Source organism: Oryx dammah, unplaced genomic scaffold (genome assembly GCF_014754425.2).
Source record: "Oryx dammah isolate SB20612 unplaced genomic scaffold, SCBI_Odam_1.1 HiC_scaffold_15, whole genome shotgun sequence".
NCBI lineage: Eukaryota > Metazoa > Chordata > Mammalia > Artiodactyla > Bovidae > Oryx > Oryx dammah.
In genome coordinates, this window is record NW_024070199.1 from 27,851,515 (window position 1) to 27,858,491 (window position 6,977).

The window sequence follows — 6,977 nt, forward strand, 5'->3', positions numbered from 1 at the left end:
GTTCATAAGCACACTTCTAACTTCTCTGTCCACTGGTGGTTTTAGTGAGAATGTGTGGAGCAAGCAGCTTTCCAGGTGGTAGTGGATGGAAAAGGGCCCCTGAGTTTAACCAGTGGACAGTCCCATCTTGGATTTAGGTCTTTACTTTGAGGTGGTTATTATTATTATTTATTTATTTATTGGTATACGGTGTTAGGGAATGTTGTAATTTCATTCTTTTACATGTATCAGTCCAATTTTCCCAATACCACTTACTGAAGAAGCTGTCTTTTCTCCTTCATGTATTCCTGCCACCTGTCATACCAAAACCAGATAAAGACACTACCAAAAAAGCAGACTAGAGGCCGATATCTTTGATGAATATAGGTGTAAAACTCCTCAACAAAATCTCAGCAAACGAAACCAACAACACGTAAAAAGGATCATACACCACGATCAAGTTGAATTCATTCCAGAGAAACAAGGATGGTTGACTGATGTATAACTGAATCACGTTGCTATACAGCTATTGTATAGCATACCTATTGTACACTAATACAAAATTGTAAATCAACTGTACTTCTTTAGAATAAAAAAAGAAAGGTGCCCTGAGAATCTAACCACCACAGGAGCAAACTGCAGCCATAAGCAGTTCCACATTTCCAATCACATCAACCTGGGTTAAGGAGCTGGTGATCCTACACAGGGAGTCCTAAATGATGTGCTGGGTATGATGACAGGACCAACAAGTGACGTTTGTTTGGTTGTGAGAATGATTTTTTTGTGCACAAAAAGAAAACTGAAAACCACTCATAGTTATATCAGCTAAAGATATCTGTTGTTATATTTTGGAATGCATGTGTGCATGCTAAGTCACTTCAGTCATGTCTGACTCTTTGTGACCCCATGGACGGTAGCCGTCCAGGCTCCTCTGTCTGTGGGATTCTCCAGGCAAGAGGACTGGAATGGGTTGCCATTGCCTTCAATGGCAACCCATTCCAGTCCTCTTGCCTAGAAAATCCCATGGACGGAGGAACCTGGTAGGCTGCAGTCCATGAGGCAGCCGATGCTTTCATATAAGTTAAGTAACTTGGCCACAGTCCCTGCCAGTAAGTGCTGGAGTCAGAATTTGAGCCCAGACCCGAGCAGTTATGGATCTTGTGCCATTAGTCACACTGCCCTACTCTGGTCCCAGCCTGAACCCCCATCCTGGAAGCCAGGGAGACTGGAAGTCCCCCATCAGGGACCCTGGAGAGGAAGAGGCTTCTGCAGAGAAAGGCGGGCCGTGCAGGTCCCTGCCAGCTTCTCTGAAACTGCAGTCATCAAGGCTCCCTCGAGTCTTCCTTGTGACTCTCCCAAGCCTTCTCTTTTCTTGAACAATCTAGAAAGCTCATAGCTGCATCATTTAGTCTTACCAGACCATCCCCTGGAGGAGGCAATGGCAACCCACTCCAGTAGTCTTGCTTGGGGAATCCCATGGACAGAGGAGCCTGGAGGGCACGATTCACAGGGCCACAGAGAGTCGGACACGACTGACTTGTATGGACTGAGGCAGAGACTTGGGTACTGGTGCTCAGGACCCTGGGGCTTCCGTGCTGGCTCAGCGGTAATGCAGGAGACCCAGGAGATGCAGGTTCGATCCCTGGGTTGGGAAGATTCCCTTGGAGAAGGGAATGGCAACCCACTCCAGTATTCTTGCCTAGACAGAAGAGTCTGGCAGGCTACAGGCCATGGAGTCACAAAGAGTCACTACAGTTGCTACAGTCCATGGGGTCGGACACAGCTGAACAACAGCAATGATGCAAAGTCTTGCCTTATTTATTTCTGAGGACTGAGGCATGAGGATATGTCAGATCCTTTTTCTGAGTCAGTTCAGTTCAGTTCAGTCGCTCAGTCGTGTCAGACTCTGCAATCCCATGGACTGCAGCACACCAGGCCTCCATGTCCATCACCAACTCCCAGAGCTTACTCAAACTCATGTCCAGAGAGTCGGTGATGCCATCCAACCATCTCATCCTCTTGTCGTCCCCTTCTCCTCCTGCCTTCAATCTTTCCTAGCATCAGGGTCTTTTCCAAGGAGTCAGCTCTTCACATCAGGTGGCCAAAGTATTGGAGTTTCAGCTTTAGCATCAGTCTTTCCAATGAATATTCAGGACTGATTTCCTTTAAGATGGACTGGTTGGATCTCCTTGCTGTTCAAGGGACTCTCAAGAGTCTTCTCCAACACCACAGTTCAAAAGCATCAATTCTTCGGTGGTCAGCTTTCTTTATAGTCCAACTCTCACATTCATATATGACTACTGGAAAAATCATAGCTTTGACTAGACGGACCTTTGTTGGCAAAGTAATGTCTCTGCTTTTTAATATGCTGTCGAGGTTGATTGTAACTTTTCTTCCAAGGAGCAAGCTTCTTTTAATTTCATGGCTGCAGTCACCATCTGCACTGATTTTGGAGCCCCTCAAAAATAGTCTGTCACTGTTATCTCAACTATTTCATTGCAGGGACTTCCCTGGCAGTCCATTGGTTAGGACTTGGACTGCATTTTCTCATCTCTCATAGTGGTTTTAGCTCCTCGCTGAATGGTTGGCTTGTTTTTTAATCATACAGAATCTGAAAAGGAGATCCTTTCTCTGCAAACATAATGAATTCTTTATTGGCTATGTATGAAATGATGGGCTTGGTAACTGGATACAAAGGTGTGAACACTTGGATAATTGTACAGCTGGAGATGTGAAGTTTGGGATCATAAATGGCTACATGCTAACCGAGGATGTATAAGCTGCTAAAATCCTGTTAGGTGGTTTTCCACTGACCCAGGTGCTGAATGGTAGGAATTGCATGGAATTCTAAGAAACACTAAAGTTAAGGGTTGAAGAATTCCCTGGTGGTCCAGTGGTTAGGACTCTGTGCTTTCACTACAGAAGCCCCAGGTTCAATCCCTGGTCAGGGAGCTAGGATTCCTCAAGCCATATGGTGTGGCCAAAAAATTAAAATAAATACAAGATTGGATGAGGGAAGCACCTTTAGGATGAGGGGATGCTGGTCAGATAGGTAGAAGGCTAACTGAAAGGAACAGCATCCAGAATTCAAGTCAGAAGTTCTAAGAGGCAAGGATGTGTCAACATTGTTCAAGAAACAGGCAAGGTCCAATCATGACCTTGGTGGCAGCTATGACCTTGGTGAGGGCAGGTTCTGGTGAGGATTTGTGGCAGAAGCCAGATTATAGAGGATTAAAGAGCTAATCCACAGAAAGGAAGTGAAGATAGTAAGTGCAGGCTTCTTAAAAGAAGCTTGGAGAAGATAAGAAGATAATGGAGTGGTAGCTAGAGGGAAGACTGAATCAAAGGACAGCTTATTTAAGAAGAAAGATTTTAGCATCTTATTAGACAAAGATAAATTTCTGTCATCTTTTTCCTTTCCTTACATTAGTGCAAAAAGTCTACCTTATCAGTTTAGGAATCTCTATTTTCATCCGTCTCTTTCTCTCTCTCTCTCTTTTTTAAGTGGGAAAGAGAATGGGGCTTAAAAAAATTTTTTTTAATTAAATTAAAAAAATTTTTTTTTTTGGCCATTCCACTTGGCTTGCAGGATCTTAGTTCCCCAACAAGGGGTCAAACCTAGGTCCCCTGCAGTGGAAGCATGGAGTCTTAACCACTGGACCACCAAGGAAACCCTCATCGATCTTTTTATCTCCTTTTTTATATCTTTAGTTTTCCATTAGATTCTCCCTCCCCTTCTATCATGTTTCACACCTCTCACTCCTGTTTCTTTTTATTTTTCATTTCCTTCTTTCTCTCCCATCTCTTTTATTTAAAAAAAAATAGGTTTGATATAAAATGAAGAATATTTCTATTGTTATTAAATCTATTTTTAATAATAGTATTTACATTATTATTAAACAATCATATTGTTAACATTTTAAGAATAACATTAGTGTTAAATCTATTTCTAATCTTCCCCCATTTTACTCAGTATTCTTATAATAGTTTAAAACATTTTTTTTTCCATAAATAAGCTTCAACAAATATATACTTAATACTCAGATAATGTTTTTCTGGACTTTTTAAAAATAATGAGAATGACAAAGGAGAGAATTGGATGACAGGTGAGTCTGGGTCTGCTTATTTCTCTGTCCCAATACAAGAGCTTGCCTGAAAGAGAAACAACCATCAGACCCAGACTCTCCAGTCTATGTGGGTCAGTGTGGGTCTAGTCCTAACCAGGAGATTCAGGGATAGGCTATTGATGATGACAGCGGGAACAATGAATGCAATTTACATTGCTTTAAAATGACTTTTATAGTTCCCCCAGCTTCCTGTTTAGCAAATTAAAATGTGGTCACTGAAGACAAGTTTTAAAAGTCTTGTCTACAGCAAAGTGGTCTGTAGCAAAGTGATTCAGTTATACATATACATGTATCTATTTTTTAAAATTCACTTTGTTGTACACCTGAAACTAAAACATCAAAAACTCTACTTCAGTATTAAATAAAAATTAAAAAACAGAAAGTGCATTGTCCATAAGAAGTACTGCTACCATTCCTATGTTGAGAATATAACCAAACTTTTCTGGACTCAAAAAAAGTATATAAGGTCATGTATAATACAAGTGAAATAAACTATTAAATAATCTATTAACCAGAGTTAATCAATATAAGGAGATCAAAACACTCAATCCTGAAGGAAATCCTGAATATTCATTGAAAGGACTGACGTTGAAGCTGAAGCTTAATGCTTTGGCCACCCGATGCAAAAAGCCAACTTATTGGAAAAGACCCTGATTCTGGGAAAGCCTGAGGCAGGAGAAGCTGGCAGCAGAGGATGAAGTGGTTAGATGGCATCACCAATTCAATGTACGTGAGTTTGAGCAGACTCCAGGAGACAGTGAAGGACAGGGAAGCCCGGTGTGCTACAGTCCATGGGGTTGCAAAGAGTCAGACACGACTGAACGACTGAACAACAACAGTCAATATAAACAGATCAGTCCCTATACTTCTCTTCTCATGTACGTAAATGTTTGACCATCTCACATTTGCCTGAGATAAAAGGGGTTTTCCAGGATGTGAAACTTCCAGTGCTAAAGCAAGAAAAGTCCCAGGCTACCTGGGATGAGCTGATCACTCTGTTATAGTTTTTTGGTTTCTTTTTTTAAGCAAATAAGTTTTAATACATCTAAGTTTAACATCTTAAGTACATTTTAAAACTTTTAAAAACTGAAACGTTTTTAAAAGTATTTTGTGCCAGCATGTTTTCTCCTTTTTTCTTTTTTTTTAACTAGAGCATAGTTATACAATGGTGTGTTATTTTCAGGTATACAGCAAAGTGAATCTGATGTACTCTGTTATAGTTTTTTTGATGTGTTTTTTAAAAATTGTTTACAAGAATGTATTTTACACAAAGATGATGAAAATGTAGTACATGGCTTTTAAGAGGCAGTTCTTCCTTGGGTGGTCAGCCACTGAGCCAGCTGACCAGTTTACCAGGGTCACCAGGCTATGAGACTCCCCACCCACCCAGCACTCACCAGGCAGGAGGCAGAACCAGAGCTGCACTCAGCCCTAGCAGCTTGTCCATCGGCCTCAGAAGGCAGTCCCTTAAGTAGGCCAAACGGCCCCGCCTCCCCCCTCAGAAGGCAGTCCCTTAAGTAGGCCAAACGGCCCCGCCTCCCCCACCGCAGGGCTTTGGCCTTATACTAGTCCTTGGTAGAAAGTGAAAAGTGAAAGTCGCTCAGTCATGTCTGACTCTTTGCGACCCCATGGACTATAGTCCCTGGAATTTTCCAATACTGGAATTCTCCCCAATACTGGAGAGAGCAGCCTTTCCTTTCTCCAGGGAATCTTCCCAACCCAGGGATCGAACCCAGGTCTCCTGCATCACAGGTGGATTCTTTACCAGCTGAGCCACCAGGGAAGCCCAAGGATACTGAAGTGGGTAGCCTATCCCTTTCCCAGCAAATCTTCCCAACACAGGAATTAAACCGGAATTTCCTGCATTGCAGGCAGATTCTTTACCAACTGAGCTATCAGGCAAGTCCTGTCCTTGGTAGAGACGGGGGCCAGTCATTGGCAGAGCAGACCCACTAACAGGATCTTTTTTTTAATTGAAGGATAATTGCTTTAAAATATGTGTTGGTGTCTGCCATACATCAACATGAATCAGCCATAGGTATACATATGGTCCCCTCCCTCTTGAACCTCCCTCCCACCTCCCTCCCCATCCCACCCATCTAGGTTGTCACAGAGCCCTGGTTTGAGTTCCCTGAATCATACAGCGAATTCCCACTGGCCATCTATTTTACAGATGGTGCTGTGTATTTGCAGGGCAGCAATGGACATGCAGACATAGAGAACAGACTTATGGACACAGCACGGGGTGGGCAAGGAGAGGTGGAGCCACAGCAGAGCTCTTCCACCGACTCCTCACTTCAGAAGGCCTCACAAGCTCTCAGAGTAAATCCCCAGTTGATGAAACTTTTTCTGTTTTTCAGGGAAAGTGAAAGTGTTAGCTGCTCAGTTGTGTCTGATTCTTTGGGACCCCATGGACTGCAATACATCAGTCCACTATCTCCCAGAATTTGCTCAGATTTGTGTCCATTGAGTCGATGACACTATCTAAACATCTCATCTGCTGCCACCCCTTTTCCTTTTGCCTTCAATCTTTCCCAGCATCAGGGTCTTTGGCAGTGAATAGGGTCTTTGCATTAGGTGGCCAAAGAACTGGAGCTTCAGCATTAACATCAGCCCTTTTAGTGAATAAGAAAGAGCCCAAGAAACAGGCAGAGAATAGAGGTCACTAAATATAAACCTGTGATATTACTTAATTCCAGTTTTTAAATTAAATTTTTCTTAACTGAATTCTCTAGCTAGTAGTTGAACACAAGATGAATATAAAGAATTGAATGCAGAACGAAATGACTTAAGCGGTATTATCTTTCCTATTTCCCTGACGGGGAAATTGGGGGCTACAGATTAATGATTTGCCAATGTCTCCAGTATTCT

The 6,977-nt window shown here is 42.4% G+C and overlaps 1 non-coding gene across 1 annotated transcript; it reads left to right on the plus strand.

Moving 5' to 3' along the window:
- The first annotated feature begins 2,858 nt into the window (after nucleotides 1-2,858).
- TRNAE-UUC lies at nucleotides 2,859-2,931 on the plus strand. Its single transcript has one exon. It is a non-coding gene; the product is annotated as a tRNA-Glu (tRNA).
- Nucleotides 2,932-6,977: the final 4,046 nt, after the last annotated feature.